The 17516-nt window shown below is 43.3% G+C and overlaps 1 protein-coding gene across 1 annotated transcript in view; it reads right to left on the bottom strand.

The window, feature by feature from the left end:
- The window catches only part of LOC135546129 (leucine-rich repeat and fibronectin type III domain-containing protein 1-like protein), a 146502-nt gene extending 132105 nt beyond the window's left edge, over nt 1-14397 (bottom strand). The window contains exon 1 of the mRNA XM_064974297.1: nt 13568-14397. The gene's annotated coding sequence lies outside the window, so the exon portion shown is untranslated. The remainder of the gene's footprint in view (nt 1-13567) is intronic.
- Between the last annotated feature and the right edge of the window lie 3119 nt (nt 14398-17516).

Raw genomic sequence — 17516 nt, 5'->3', positions numbered from 1 at the left:
GGCAGTAGGGAGATACAGTAGAAGCTGTTTTTCAGTCTATCGGTCCCATCTTTGATGCACCTGTACTGCCCTCGCCTTCTGGATGATAGCGGGGTGAAATGGCCGTGGCTCGGGTGGTTGATGTCCTTGATGCTCTTTTTGGCCTTCCTGTGACATCGGGTGCTGTAAATGTCCTGGAGGGTAGGTAGTTTGCCCCTGGTGATGCGGTGGGCAGACATAATAGAATGTAGATATAATAGGAGCAGCATGCGGGATTACCTCACAGATAAGCAATTTCTCAGCCATTCCCAAGAAAAAGCCACAGAACTACTCTGTCTTCCAGATCGTCCCTGAAATTGGACCAACCATTCAGCTACTACGTTTCTAAAGCCAAAGTAATGTCACATGTCACATCCTCATCTGCACATCTATCACTCCAGTGTTAATTGCTAAATTGTAATTACTTCGCCACTATGGCCTTTATTGCCTTATCTCATTACTTCATTAGCACACACTGTTTAGAGATTTTTCTATTGTGTTATTTGACCGTATGTTTGTTTATCTCATGTGTAACTCTGTGTTGTTGTTTTGTCGCACTGTTTTGCTTTATCTTGGACAGGTCACAGTTGTAAATGAGAAATTGTTCTCAACTGGCCTAACTGGTTAAAGAAAGGTGAAATAAAATAAATTGTCACGGCTTTCTTCTGTTGAAGGAGAGACGGACCAAAACGCAGCGTGGTTATTGTGATACATCTTTAATGAAGATAAATGAACAACATACAAAACAAGAAATGTGGAAAAACCAAAAACAGCCCTATCTGGTGTAACAAACACAAAGACAGGAACAATCACCCACCAAAACCCAACACCAAACAGGCTACCTAAATATGGTTCCCAATTAGAGACAATGACTAACACCTGCCTCTGATTGAGAACCATATCAGGCCCAAACACAGAAACAGACAAACAAGACATCTAACATAGAATGCCCACTCAGATCACACCCTGACCAAACAAAACATAGGACATACAAAGCAAACTATGGTCAGGGTGTGACAGAAATAAAAATAAAAAACTTTCAGAAAGTAAACCATTCATCGAAAGAAAGGTGAGCTCAAAAAAGGAATTGCTGAATCTAGGTTACCCTACTTCTCCCGTTATCCTTCCTTCACTATACAGTACCTATATGCACTGCACCATACAGCAGAGCACATGTTTCTCAGCATAATGTGTTCATTCTTCCACATATGTGACTTGTTTCAGGAAACTAGGAGTATGTCTCATGTCACTACTTCACAGGAGCAGCATTTGAACATAAACACGTTTTTTGGCAGAAATGCCTTCTGGTACATGTGAACTTTCATGTCCCTTAATAATAACTTGTATTCCATCCATAAAAATGAATTAAATTGTTAAATTGCGAGCCTAGTTGGTTTAGCCACAGAAAAAAAGGCAGGAACCTTCCCACTAGTATTGATTGGCTGTGATAATGTATGGGCTGGACATGCCCAGAGATGAGTTTGGATTGGTCTGCCATGTAGCAAGCTTCTGTCTATAAAGTCAGCTGTTCAGTATGTGTTGACAGTCCTTTCTACCGCACCGTTTTTGAAAGATATAACGTTAGCCATGGAGAACTACAAAAATGTTGCTACTTTTCTCAACAACATTGATGCCCTGAATTTAGCAGGCGCTATCGACAGATCAGTTGGAAAATGTGATGGGCTGCTTTCTGCACACGCCACATTCAGTGTGAACTGGAGTGACTTGACATAAAGCTGGCCAAACAAGATGTTGCTTCAAGCAAAACAGAGTTAAATAGATCCAGTCTGCCATGAAGCGTTCATCTATATGGGTAAGAGTCTAGCTACATTTTCCAGATTTAAGTTTCTAATTTTGTCATGAAGTCATTTATATTGCAAGTTAAAGCATACTGTTAGTTAGCTAGCAAACGTCAATACCTTTCTTGCACTATTGGTTAGAGCCTGTAAGGAAGCATTTCACTGAATACCTGTTGTATTTGGCTCACTTGACAAATAAACTTTAATTTGATTTGTTGGCTCGCTAGCAAACGTTACGTGTACGATCGGTGTAGTAATATTATTTGAATCAGAAATTAATTTCCATTGCTAGTTATAGCCTAATGTTAACTAGTTTGTTAGCTTTAGCTACCTGCAGATTCATACTAGAGCTTTGACAATGTTTGTATTGGTAGTAGTATGAGTTGGGGTTATGCTGGTTCTTTATTTAGCTAGCTACATGTCTAAACAAAAGAATGACCACTTCGGCCGGATTATTAGATGACCCATCAAATTAGCAGGTGTGTCTGGGGGTGATTACGGGCAATCGATTCTATTTCATAACACGTGTACATGTCTAGACAATAGTGAAGCATTCACTATTGGTGGATATAGCATTTCCTTCAAATGACCCATCAATTTAGACAAGTGTGTTGGGTAAGCATCTAATACCGATAAATGTTGTTTTCTGGACACTTTGTTTTTGAGATTGCTCCTATGCAAGTACTATCACTGTACCATTTCCACCTTCTGTATCCTGTGCATGTGACAAATAAACTTTGATTTTATTTGATATAGTGTGTGTTTACCACATGTGAATCTTTAAAGAGATGGATGGGACAAATGCCTAAGAGGGTGTGAACAATGCTGAATGGGTGTAGACAAAGAAGAGCTCTCCAGTAGGTGTACTAAAACATTCAAGGGCCATTTTCTCAAAAGTGAGGTTACAAGATGATCAACTTTCAAAGCAGAATTACTTTCCAGTTGTTCCTCAACTGCAGTATGTGATGTACCATTTTCTAGCTCTGAATCATACTTTTATTGAATGCAAAAAACACAGTTTCAAATTTTGCTACTTAAGACCGAGTCGAGTTGGTTGGTCACATATAGTATGCTTCAACACATACAGTATTAGGTAAAACTGCTTAACATCTTCAGTATGGCCAATCAATCACCATTTGTCCCCCTTTCTCTCTCTTTCCTTCTTCCATTTTCTACTTAGCCCACATGAATATAAAGTGTGTGTGTTCATTGACTCGCGTTCGTTGCGCATGAGTCGTCTCACACTCCTTGCAATTTTTTTGTGGCTGATGGCGATGGGGTTGATGAGCAATGGGGACGCGAGAGAGGGGGTGGGAGTGTTGACAGCTCTGACACTAGGAACAATGAAAGCAAACAAGAGAGGATGGACAAAAAATGATGCCGCCTGTCAGCCAGCAATAACATTGAGTCTCTCAATAATCTGATTGAATGTGTTATTTACCTCTTGAAAGGGAAACAAAAGTGGAACCTTTTTGTGTGGTGGGGGGTGGGGGGGTGATGAGAAGGAGAGATTGAGTTGCTTTTGAAAAGGAGATGGAGAAAACAAGGGATGGGAGAAATGGAGAAGGCAGAAGGAGTAACATGGTGGTGTTGAAATCCTACAGTCAAAGTTTTTATTCCAAATAGCCTCCCTCTGCAGTTCCTTGGTGGAGGGCTTTGCAGAGCTGAGATGTAGCCGTGACAATGAGAGCTACTAGGATTGTTTTTCATTTTGATGGTACATGGGAATTGATTTTTACTGGGGAGGGATTCTGGGGCTATATGGAGCAAAATCCTTGACCAAAGCTTTGGCAGAAAGTCTTGCGATTTGCAAGGGTAGATCAAATGTTACATTGTTCACTATTCTGAAAACATTATTAGACTATTATTTCCCTTTTAATTGGTTACACTCACACACTCCTACTCCTATAAAATCAATTTGTGGTCTTGGGAGGACAACAACAAAAATGTACTTTCTTGACCTTGCCTCTAACCAAGCACAGCCCAAAATCTTATCTGCCAATGTTGCTCTTGTCTGCAATCCCTGATATGCTTATGTGCTGCCTCAGAGCAACCAGATATCCTGAGATTATTGCCTTGGGATTCACCATATAATATGCATCCAGGGAAATGAGTGTCGACTCTTTTCTGGATTGCTCCTGGGAAGAGATTCCAGAAACATAAACGGAACACTTGTCAAGTATGTAGTGCAATATGCACACATGTAAATGCTGGATGATTCATGTTCCATGATAGGGGACCTACTGTAGTAGTAACTCATTGAATTAAGAGTAGACAAATGGCAAATAGTATGAGATACTCAATATAACATCTGAATGATTACACTGATTGTGCTATTCTAACCCTCAGCGTGTCTCCACGGCCGTGGTACGCCCAACATTGATGTATGTTATCGACTCCCCATGTGCAAGCATCTCAAGAGTGAGTTAGCTACTCCACAACAGGTAACATAACTACTGAATATCAACCTGCAGAGACATCTCCTTCTCCAGAGTTACAACTCCATAGAGTCTAAAGGGCAGCCTGACTTCTGAAAACGTTTTGCAGGGTGGCCTACATAGCTCTCTGTGTGCTGCTGGGGGGGGGGGGGGAAACCATTTTCTTCAGCTTCCAGTGCATGATGGGAAACAGTGGTTGGTGCCAGACAGTGTCAGGGTCCAGTAGGGATCTAATCACCCCAGTCTCAGCAGGGAGCTCAGCCACCACAGCCACTCTGGGTGGACTCAGGCTACAGGTAGTAAAAGCCTGCTGGAGAGAAAGAGCATGTGCATGCGTGTGCATTTGTGTGTGCATATGTGACATGGGAGCGCAAGGCTGAGCTGAAAGGATGGGGAAAAGGAGGACATGGGAAATGAGAGTGTGAGGTTTTTGAAATATATTTGCCATCAAGTATTGATCAGATGATCAATTAAAGCAATTAATGGTTGAAACAAGTTTGCTGATCCACTGTTACTCTCTCCTTACAGCACTCAACCCACAATGCATTGCAGAGTCTCATATGAAAAATTAATGAGGATCCCTTTCGTGGGGAATACATCAAGTGCAGAATTACAAGAGGGGTGCAGCTCTCACACTCCAAAGACTCAAGTCTCACACCTACTGATTATTTTGTTTTCTCTCCGCCACATGGATTACTCCATGGCCCTAATAGAAAAATTGGGCTAGGAGAAGTCATATGCTGTATCTGTGAGAGATAGGGTGAGAAAGAGAGAGTTAGAGAGGTAGGGAGAGATAGAGAATGAGAGACAGGTAGATACAGGAAGAAAGAGAGAAAGGAAGTGTGTGTGTGTGTGGGTGCGTACCCGCATGCATGTGTGCTACTCTCTTTTCAGTTAATCCCTTTTTTATTAGATTAAACAAGAGGGTGTAGAAAAAAGCTGGTTTAATTTCCCTGGGCATATTTCACTGGACCGAGAGGTATTAAAATTATCCACAGTTAATTTTTTCATTTTTTTTTTTACCTTTATTTAACTAGACAAGTCAGTTAAGAACAAATTCTTATTTAGAATGAACGCCTACAGTAAACAGCCAACAGAGTAAATTGATATGTACGATATTAAATCAATGATCATATCATAGGTGGCACATTATATATGAAATTGCTGCAGTGCATGTCTGCTAGCTAGATTAATAAGATTCAAATTTTTTATGTGTGGGATAAAGTGTCATTTACACTTTAATACCGCAAAACCTCAGAGCTTTGGCAATGAATCTTCCCTCTTTTTATCCAATACACTTTATCCTTTTTTGTATTGGATTTGAAATGATCTGAGAATCTCAAGAATGTGGCGGTTATCAGTCCTTTTCGCCCGTCGAAAAAAAGTGGAGACACAAATGAGTGATTAGCACTTGAAAGGCTGTGGGTCATATCAAAGTGCTGACAAAGTGAAGTTAGAAAAATGTCATGTTTTTCCTGAGATCAGAGCGAGAAGGCTCAGAATCCTCATTCACTCTCTCTCCTGTCCTCAATCTCAGGCTATTTGAGTGCATTGCGCATTTGGATATTGAAGCAAGAATGAGCAATGGATATGCCATTTCCTTGTCTCCGAGATGAGATTGAAAACTGCATTCTGACACACGCGGGAAACATATGACGCACTCTGAAGCAAAGCTAGAATGATGTGATTGGAACTAACATTACATTCAAATGTGATCAGAATTTTGTGGAAAAGAGATCCATTTACTTTTACTCTGTTCTTGCAGTAAAATGACAATCAGTACAACCTTCAAAAAAGTATCATTTGTGTCTATGACAATCTATGCAAGAATCGCAATACATGATTTGTCACTAGTACTTGAAAACGCGAACAAAACAGTACATACATTATGCTCCATACAGACATATGTGTTACAGTAGATATGACATCACACCATACAGAAACTATGATGATAGCTTAGTAAGACACTTACTGTCACAGGAACACACACCAAAGTTATTATTAGTAGTGTGGGCGCAAGCCGTAAAATGTGCCAGGGAGGAAGAAGTTTGTGCTTGGGCTGTCGACGAAGATAAAAAAAGTGTGTCCTGCTCAGTAATGCCTCAAATGTAAATTGTCCGCAACAGTGAAATGGGTGACCTCGATGTGAATTAACGAGGAAGTCGAACACACCTCAATTCAAACTGTTAGAAAATCAAACTCAAATTGGCAAGTTGAAACATAGCCTATAGATAATTAGCAGGCGGTGTGAATTTGCTTGAGGGTGGCGTGGGTTAACTGTCCGGTTGCGTAACAATCACATTTTGGAACGGTGAGTGCATTCTGCGATCTCACACACACAAACAAAAAAAAAAAAAACTCATGCTGGGACGACCATTAGAAATATTTGGAACTCACACGTGAAAAGGTTAATAAACATTCCTTCAAAGAAAACAATTTTGAAGCCAAATCAAAATGGAACACTTTTCAATGTTATATCTGACATGGTACAGGTGTCTTCTTTTTTAAACCCATAACCATGTGTGTGAGGTGTGTACTTTGGCTCAAAGAAGATTTGTTTAAGACTACCAAGAAACAACCCGATTTAGCCCACTACAGTAAAGGGTTCATGAAATAAGGGAGAAGCACAAGATCTAAGGCGTGAATAGAACCTTGGGGTCCAGAGACGGGCACATTAGCAAGAAAGCTAGCTCCCTTGGGGGAGCTGTAATTGTGCTTATCAACGCCACAGTCATTACAATACAATGGGGTAAGTGTGTAATGTTAATGCAGCATGAAAAACTAAACCATCTTTGGTTAAAATGTTGCTGTAGCTGGTAAACAAACACACATCCATGTGCATGTACATATGCATACACACGTGAGAAAGTTAATAATCCAGTTGTCTTTAGAAGGTCTAATATATTTTGAGGCTGTGCTCCATGGCTAATTGCTTCGCTTTCCAGGTGCCTGCTCGTACATGACCAGGCTACTGTGCTGTTAAACAGGCTCGTTAAAACCTCATGTAGTATCAAGCTTCTCTCCACCCGGACGTGATCGCCTTCGGCTGCTCATCTCGAGACCTTTGACCTACATACAGTATGCAGAGGCAGGAATGGCTACTGGAGGTGTGCACTCCTCTCACATGCGACACTCACTCATGTTCTATTAGTCTGAAAACAAATTTGTTTGCAGATGCACAACAAATCCTGGCCATGGTTGCAAACAGTCAAAGCAAACATACTACACGTAACACAGTGGTGAGGTATAACAATAGGGGCGAAATAATGAAGGGTACTACAGCGCTCCTCTACTGTCCACAATGGATGCAGTACCTCTCCAGTTTCATAGCTACAAATTGATGAAAGCCATTGATTGAAAGACGAGTCAATTTGCCTAGCTAGTGTCGTAGACTGGAACTATACTGCAGCATTAAGGATCTGTATATTGCACACGCAGCTACAGTCTCTAGACTAGTCTGTGTTGGTGGGTCTAGCTGGTCTCCTTGGAGATCATGTCCATGAAAGTCTGCTGGGGTGGGATGACGGTCTGGAGGATGATCCCTGATCGTTGTCCTGCAGGCTCACACAGGGGGAGAGAGAGAGAGGAGGCCAGAGCAGCCATGTTTATTGGCCAGAGCAGCCATTTGTCCACATCTTGATGTAATAGTGAGACTACCTCCATGGCATCACTCTGTATCTGCTGGAGCCGTGACAATGGATGGCGGTGGTTGAGAACGGAAGCATCGATCATCTATAGGGCCCCGTCATCCTCCCACTAGGCCCGACACTGGGTGACACCGCAGGGACGCCCCTGCCTTGACCCCGGCGAGCACTTGTTTCCTCTACCGTTGACCTGGCTTTGAGTTGGAGGGTGGAGCATGGAGAGGCAAGCAGCGTTGGACTAAGTGCACCGTAGAAAATTGATGATTGAGGAAGCACAGGAGAGGAATACTTATTGCTTACAGAACATGCAGGGTCAATTTTGTTACCCTCCACTCACAGCCACATTGATAAAAGATCATCTCACTCATAACACAATGTTAATCTTGCATCAATCAACTTAACTGTGTGATCCCCAAAAAAGACAAAAGCAGTTTAGATTGAATTGCATTTCAACCTTTCATCAAGCAACCAGTAGGGACTTGACTATCCATGTATTTCCATGAACTATTTATGAATCATTTTTATTGGATAACGAGGCTGTTAGCCAACAATAAAGGCAGACCGATCAAGAAAGTATTATCCCCCACTTTAATCTCCCCTTGAAGTTCTCTATTGCCTCTGGTGGAAATATGATCCGGAGGGTTGTGCCAGCTGTCGTGATTTACGAGCTGGAAGGAAAGGTAATCATGACCTCTCATTCACACCCAGTGTCTTTTCTCCTTGCTGATTACTCTCTGATGTACAATGCCAGCCATGATGGTCTTATTGTTTTGATTTCCTGCCATTGAGTCTCTCCTTTAACCAGGGGTGACCGACCTACCATTGCATTTCATCCTTAGAACAACATCATATTTACTGAGCTGGATATTTTCACTGTTGCCAGCTCATATCATCACATGCACAGCCTAGTAATGAATGCGGCAACATTATTTTCTGTAGTGATGTCAACCATGGCCCATTTCAGAATCCATAAAACTAAGCTTGTCGGCTCCAGCCACTGACTAATGTGGGTCGTAACCTACGCTACATGAGTATGGGTGTGTGCATATTGAAGCTTAGAGGAATGTTGGTGTTAAAAGAAAAAGATGCTCTGTCCCACTTTAAACAAACAAAGACTGTATGTGTTAAGGTTTTAGAGCAGGAGCTGTTATGTCACTTTACACAGCATGACAAACATACATTATTTGTGAAGAATATGTCATGAGTAATGCTCTTTAAAGCATGTATAACTGGTTGTTTGCTTAAATGCCCCAACCTCTCCAATAATGTACATTAAGGGGAAAGAAAGAGGGAACGAGAGGGGGAGGACAAAGAGGAGGAGGATATTCAAGGTGAACGTGATGGCTGAGCTTGGGGGTGAGAGTTGGATCAATGGTGGAGGAGACTACTGAGGGTCAGTGGGCAGCTAGATCACAACAGAACAGCCAGCAGCCCTGAGGAGGTATTGAGGGCCTGCCAGCTCACTGAAAAGGGCTAATAAAGGCCTCACTGCACGTGGATCAAACCGTCACCAAATGGGAATTTGGAACAAAGCTCAGGTGGTGATGACCCCACACCTTAATTCACACAGAGGGATGTATGATTGTAGACCTTCTGATGGACAGAGAGATCAACTCATCCAAAAGGTACACCATATCCAGGACTTCCTGAATATCTGTGAGTAAGCCTATGTTTGAAAACAAAACAATTTACACATCGTATAATTTCATTATGTGTTATGTACATTACATAGCATGTGTTATGTAATGTATTTCCATTATGCAATTAAAGGCCACCACTCTAACCACTGATGAGGCAAACATACATTTCACTAAACTAACAATGATATGGAAACTTATCATGGCTCGATCATACAGTCCCTCCCCTATCTTTTCCCATCTGCATTGGTACTTCCAGCAAATTAACCCCACACACATCATTACTAGTCACACCCTGATCCGTTTCACCTGTCATTGTGCTTGTCTCCACCCCCCTCCAGGTGTCACCCATCTTCCCAATTATCCCCTGTGTATATATACCTGTGTTTTCTGTCTGTTGCCAGTTTGTCTTGTCTGTTCAAGCTTACCAGTGTTTTGTCTCAGCTCCTGTTTTTCCCTATTCTCCTTTTCTTGTCCTCCTGGTTTTTGACCTTTGCCTGTCCTGACCCTATGCCCGCCCGCCTGACCACTGCCTGTCTCTGACACAGAGCCTGCCTGCCATCCTGTACCTTTGCTGCACCTCCGTATTACCGACCTCTGCCTGACCTGAGCCTGCCTGCCATCCTGTACTTTGGCCTCTGTTCTGGATTGACCCCTGTCTATCTTGACCTGTCATTAGCCTGCCCCTGTGGTTACAATACACATTGTTACTTCACACAGTCTGCACTTGGGCCTTACCTTGATTCCTGATAGTTACTAGTTAATGACCTCATGCTTATGCATGTATAGCTTTTATAGGGCAGCAGGTAGCCTAGCGGTTAGTGCATAGGGCCAGAAACCGAAAGGTTGCTCGTTCAAATACCTGAGCTGTCAAAGTAAAAATCTGTTGATGTGCCCTTGAGCAAGGCACTTAACCCTAATTTGCTCCATGGGTGCCATACTACTATGGCTGTAAAACATTGCGTTTCGATGCACCTATCAAGTGTGTCACAATAAACATTTTCTTTTTGTATGTATCAAATTGTGTATGAGCTCATGCTTGCAAGCCGTTGAGTTTGGTTTACGCATTAATTTCATGCCTATTGCGGATGGGAAATGTCACCCTTTCTGCATGAGTTCTGCCCACATCTGAAGTTCATCAACCCGATTAGGCTACGGACTGGATCATATACATTTTCTCTATAACAGTTGCAAAAGAGGATTACACTTGCCCAACACAATGAGAAAACAAACCCCAGCCAATAGCAACAGTACAGTATGGGCTGCAGCCGCAATGCTGTAGATTTGTGGTTCACACAATCTATTTTTATCTTAATGCTGACAGCAACCACGCCACTGTTCACACAACGGTGATTGAGATAATTGGGTGCCATTTATCCACGGTCTCGCTCAAAGCCTTAGACATCTCCCCCCATGATGCCTTATGGTGCAATGATAGTAGCAACGGTATGCATTCTATCCCTTTTCTCCCCTTGTAAATCCCCTTTTCTAATCTATATAGTGCCCCAGCGTGGGGAACCTGTTTACAGGAGTTGAATCAGAGGGCAATATTTACACACCATGAAAGCAGGGAAGAGACTGCAATGAGTGAGTGTGGCTATTTCAGGTTTATTTCCATGCGGGGTAGTTCAGACAAGTTATTTAACATGTGCCAAGTCTTCAGCTTTGATGGAAAGAAGGGAAGGCTGGGAGTTAAAGGAGAAACTCCCTTGAGCTATTGCTGTGTGTGTGTTGTGTTTGACAGGCCGTGATGGACCGCAAAAAGGCTAAATCTACAAAGGATTCACCTTACCAACCTAGCTGTTCTAAATAATTCCCTGCATTGCAATAAAACCACCCTAAACCAACAGCAAGTCTCCGTTTGTATTCCATTGTGTGACTACAGGGAAAGTTCATTCAGGTAGCGGATGGAGAGAGTTGCTTGCTGGATGCCAGACTCTATGGATCAAAGCAGGCTGTAACAGTGAAGCTAATCCACTACAACCTGACCTGCCTCACACAAGCTCAAGACTAGGCCCTGTTAGATCCCTACCAACCCACCAACTCAAACTTCACAGCTGCCTTGAATGTTAACAGACACAATAGGACTGCACAGCCCTCACTTACCACAATGTGGGATAGTCAAGGGCATGAATCGTTGCTGAGCTGGGCTGTGGAGGCGTGGTCTTGACTGGGGATGGAATGAAGAGTGAGAGCAGACCCGTATGCCTCGGGATGTCTATTCCACCATAATGGCCTATACTGTTCTAATTCTCACCCTACTGACAGAGAGCCCGCTCTGGGCAGAGACAGAACACCAGACAGCCTGGAGTAGCCAGGTACAAATGCATTTTTGTTAGCACCAGCCGTGTCCACCTAATCCCACCCAAGGGCTATGAGTTGGAACACACACACACAAACACACACATACACGCACACTGCTAGGAAGGTGTCAACATGCTGTTCCTGAGCTACAGCAGTACATAAAATATAACCTAGACTGAAACAAACAGACACACACACACACAAAAACACACACACACACACTCTCTCTCTCATGACAATGATTCAGCCTTCATCCTGCGCAGTCCCTCCCCAAGGAGGCACAAACTCTAATACTAGGCAGCAAAGTGGTCTTCAGCTATTGACTGGTCATTAAAGGCATTTGGGCTTTTTATGAAGATTGCAAAAATCTATCATGTGTCTATTAGTCTACAGGGCCTGAATACTATTGAGAGCCTTTCATATTCAACTCACCAATAGTCATCCTCTATGCTAAATACAAACCTATCCATATTTGGCACCAGAACAGGCCACCACAGGTGCTGGCTGACTTAGAGGCAAGGCTGTCACAATGGAGAGGAAAATGCTAATTGGTGCACATTAGAGACACGTCATATTTCAAAAAGGCTATCAGAATTGTGTCAGATATGACCTTCAAATCAAATGACGCCCTAATCACTGATGCATGAAGATTAGTGACTTAGCTGTCTTGTAATTACATTGTAGCCTAGATATAAGTGCACTCACTACATTTCGTACATGCGAGTGTGTAGGCTAGGTGCTGAGTGTTTTTTTTGTCTGTGTGTGAGGCCGTCTCTGTGAGAATAAGTGTGTGGGTGTGAAGTGTGAGTGATATAAAGTAGAGCACCTTGTCATGCTCCATATTACCGGTATCGAGGCACACACATCGCCTGAGACACAGTTATCTATTATTTATCGTTTGTTTGTGCAACAGATAACTAATATATTCATGACTATTCATCTGATCATGATGCAGCGTAAAATACATAATGCCCTCTGGCTCTCAAAACGGTAAAGTTTCAAGGATACCGTTTCGGGAGCTGTCTTTTGCACTGAGCGTCTCATACAGCCAATTCGTCAGTGAATTCAATGCTAACGTTGGAGAGCTGTCCATGGTGCTGAAAAGTCTCACCCAGCCACATCTGCCAGCGAAAACAGTGCTAGTTCTGATTTCAGTGCAGCCTCCCTTACCAACCACACTCCTCGCTGTTTCTTTCGCCCCTACATAGCTAGTCACTGCAAGCACAGAAGCAAATGAAACATACCTAAAAGTGTCCTCATTCCAACAGAGTTAACGCATTCCAATGCGGTCAGGATTGCAGGCAGCTCTGGCAGCCACAAAGCACACCATTTCGTAAATGACACCAATTAGGCCTGAACATGTTTTAGTGTTTCACTCATTTCTGTACATCATTGAGACACTGCATAACATACCTTGCTTTGATAACGTAAATATGCTTACAAAACAGATTAACATATTCCTGCATTATTAGCTAGAATGGAAAACATACTCATTCGTGCACAAATATACTATATTTAATCAAATGGACGTCAAATATTAGAATGCATGTTGGCACAAGGATGGCGGTGCAGGCTATCGTCAGTAGTGCACGCCGGTAATTCTTCAACTAATAAAAATGCAGCAATGTTCAGGGCTGTTCTCGTGCGAAATTGCATTCCAAGTCGCAGAAACCGCCATTTCATTTTCGAACACGTTTACATGATTAATACGTTATCAATTAGCCTACCTTTTTGGTTTGAGCCCTCTCTCCTGTCCCTCAAAGTCGAAAGATCCCGCTCTCTAACGCACGGCGTCTGGCGATTAGCGTCCAACTTTGCACTTCTGTCCCCACACGGATGGATCCGCTGCCCAGGGTGAAACAGAGACGGCGTAGGGTTGCTCTATAGCAACGCCAGTCAGGCAGCGCAGGGAAATGTCTAAGCGCGAAAAGACGCACACCCAGACAGGAGACAAGCTTCAGGTACCACCACCGGCCACAGGTATAGCAAACACACACTGGAAAACGCATAGGAATAACAAAGATATAAGAGTGGAAAGTTACTACTATAATGGGGTTTTAGTCAATCAAGCTACTACTACAAGGGGGTTTTAGTCAATCGATTCGGTTTGATCTGTGCTGGGTAGCAATGCCTCTTCGCACCTCGGTTGCAGTGCAAAATGTCCTTGACTAACATGCTGATCACATTTATCCAATGGTTCCTGGCACAACGTTCTTTGAAACGTTGTGTTGTCCGTTCCCCAAAATGACAAAGAAAGCATACAATTGTTAGAAACACACTCCGGTGAATTGAAACGGACTGTACGGTTATCCAAAAACAATCACTCATGCATTTTGGAGAAAAAGTATGCAGTAACCTTGAACTATGTCCAAAATACAAGGTGCAGGCGTGTCCAGCGTTTCTCCAAAATCCATAGCTGGGTTCATACAACCTCCTCCAAAGCCAAAGCCAACACTTAAAACAAATACATCCAGTGAAAGTAAAACAACCTATCAAGCGAAGGAATATCCTATATCAATGAATTACATCGCTGTCACCTGATATTCGTCTCACCGAGGTTATTGGGCAAATGACAAATGACCGTGAATAATTTACACAACAATTCTGTGGATCACCCCTAGGTGAGCGAGCGGGTGGGGTGAGATACAATCTCAGCTCCGGAATTGCAGCGGCACGCCCAGTCCGATGTCTTTCCTTCTCATTCCCACCGGCGAGTACTTTCCGCGTCTCTCCTTGTAGGCCTACTTGCTGACCAAGTAAGTAGCTTGCAGAGAGAGACCTATCTTATCCACCTCCAGGTCTTCAAGTTAAACCGTGAATTTAGTTAAATTGAGCTGGTGTGGAGGTGTTGCATTGTGCCTCGTTGGGAATACCATGCAGGCTAACAGGTTTCACTAAAACATGAGATGCAGAGAGGGAGGGGAACAGAGCTGTGCACGGGAGGGAGGGAACGATGCACTCACTGGTGGCAATGCACTTGTGAATTTTAAAAGAGAAATGCGCTTGTGGATTTAAATGTCTTGAATTCAGCCTTTTACTGTGTCGCCTAAAAATAATAATTTCAGTCGCTCATGATTTTAAATCATAATGTTTATTTGGTCCTTGTAGGCCTACATGGACCTCGTCGATTTGATGCTGTTTATTGTGCTCAGGCTGTCATCGTATATCTGTAATTGCCATTAATACCATTAAATTAAGTCTTAAATTAAATTATTGCAATATTATTTGTATATGCCTGGCAAAGGGTACCATGTCTCACCCCAGGAGAGTTAGGCACAGAAGGCTAGATTATTTCCAAGGTGCAAGATTTAGTGAATAAAGTTGCAGAAAGTAGCTTAAATCATGGACTAATGCATTCAAGTTCTCAAGACCAAATAAATATACAGTACCAGTCAAAAGTTAGGACACACCTACTCATTCAAGTGTTTTTCTTTATTTTTTATTTTATTTTTTTCTACACTGTAGAATAGTGAAGACATCACAACTATGAAATAACACATATGGAATCATGTAGTCACCAAAAAAAGTGTTAAACAAATCTAAATCTATTTTATATTCTTCAAAGTAGCCACCCCTTGCCTTGATGATAGCTTTACACGCTCATGGCATTCTCTCATCCAGCTTTACATGCAGAAATCATCCATTCACCAACTCTGCGTCTCACAAAGACATGGCAGATGGAACCAAAAATCTCAAATTTGGATTCATCAGACAAAAGGACATATTTCCACGGGTCTAATGTCCATTGCTCACATTTCTTGGCCAAAGCAAGTCTCTTCTTCTTGTTGGTGTCCTTTAGTAGTGGTTTCTTTGCAGCAATTCAACCATGAGGCCTGATTCACATCAACTGTCTCCTATGAACAGTTGATGTTGAGATGTGTCTGTTACTTGAACTCTGTGAAGCATTTATTTGGGCTGCAATTTCTGAGGCTGGTAAATCTAATGAACGTATCCTCTGCAGCAGAGGTAACTCTGGGTCTACCTTTCCTGTGGCGGTACTCATGAGAGACAGTTTAATCATAGCGCGGCATGGTTTTTGCGACTGCACTTGAAGAACTTTCAAAGTTCTTGACATTTTCCGAATTGACTGACCTTCATGTCTTAAAGTAATGATGGACTGTCGTTTCTCTTTGCTTATTTAAGCTGTTCTTGCCATAATATGGACTCTGTCCTTTACCAAATAGGGTTATCTTCTGTATACCCCCTCAAGTTTGTCACAACACAACTGATTGGCTCAAATACATTAAGAAAATAAATTCCAAAAATGTACTTATAAACAAAGCACACCTGTTGATTGACATGCATTCCATGTGACTACCTCATGAAGCTGGTTGAGAGAATGCCAAGAGTGTGCAAAGCTGTCATCAAGGCAACGGGTGGCTACTTTGAAGAATCTCAAATGTAAAATTGTTTTGGTTACTACATGATTCCATATGTGTTATTTCATAGTGTTGATGTCTTCACTATTATTCTACAATGTAGAAAACAGTAAAAATAAAGAAAACCCTTGAATGAGTAGGTGTATCTAAACTTTGGACTTCTTACTATATATATATATATATATATATATATATATATATATATATATATATATATATATATATATATATATATACACGTATATATACACACACACACACACACACACACACACACACACACACATATATATTTTTAACAAGAAAATACATTTCGGCCCAGTGTCACTTTTCAATTAGCTAGTAGCTCTGGTGCGGGACGTGGATCTTCACTGCCGACCCCGGACCCTCGCAGCGGGCCAAGGACAGGAGGGCGACTCTGGCAGCTCCGGACAGGAGGGCGACTCTGGCAGCTCCGGACAGGAGGGCGACTCTGGCAGCTCCGGACAGGAGGGCGACTCTGGCAGCTCCGGACAGGAGGGCGACTCTGGCAGCTCCGGACAGGAGGGCGACTCTGGCAGCTCCGGACAGGAGGGCGACTCTGGCAGCTCCGGACAGGAGGGCGACTCTGGCAGCTCCGGACAGGGCGCAGGCACAGGACTCGCCAGGCTGGAGAGACCTACTGGAGGCCTGGTCCGTGGAGGAGGCACAGGATAGACCGGACTGTGGGGGAGCACTGGAGCGTAGCCTTGGCACCACTCTTCCAGGCTGAATGCCCACTCTAGCCCGGCACGTGTGGGGAGCTGGAACAGGCCGCACTGGGTTCTCCTGGTGAACTGGGGAAATCGTGCTTAGAGCCGGCGCAGGATATCCTGGCCTGAGGAGACGCACTGGTCATCTGGAGAGCAGGACTGGCACAATCCGACCTGGTTGGATCCTCACCCTAGCCCGGCAGATGCGGGGAGCTGGGATGTAGCGCACCGGGTTACGATTCCGCACTGGAGACAGCGTGCGCTCCACCGCATTACACGGTGCCTGACCAGTACGACGCCCGCCACGGTAAGCACGGGGAGTTGGCTCAGGTCTCCAACCTGACTCTGCCACACTCCCTGTGTGTGCTCCCTAAAAAAATTGGGGGGCTGCCTCTCGGGCTTCCTTGCCAGCCGTGTTCCCTCGTAATGTTGCCGCTCAGCCTTAGCTGCCTCCGGTTCCTCCTGTGGACGGCGATACTCCCCAGCCTGCCTCCAGGGTCCCTTCCCGTCCAGGATCTCCTCCCATGTCCAGGAGTCCATTACACCACGCTGCTTGGTCCTTTGGT

The sequence above is a fragment of the Oncorhynchus masou genome, chromosome 9 (assembly GCF_036934945.1).
Source record: "Oncorhynchus masou masou isolate Uvic2021 chromosome 9, UVic_Omas_1.1, whole genome shotgun sequence".
Lineage (NCBI taxonomy): Eukaryota > Metazoa > Chordata > Actinopteri > Salmoniformes > Salmonidae > Oncorhynchus > Oncorhynchus masou.
The sequence above is the reverse complement of the archived record's forward strand: the minus strand, read 5'-3'. Positions and strand labels throughout refer to the sequence as shown.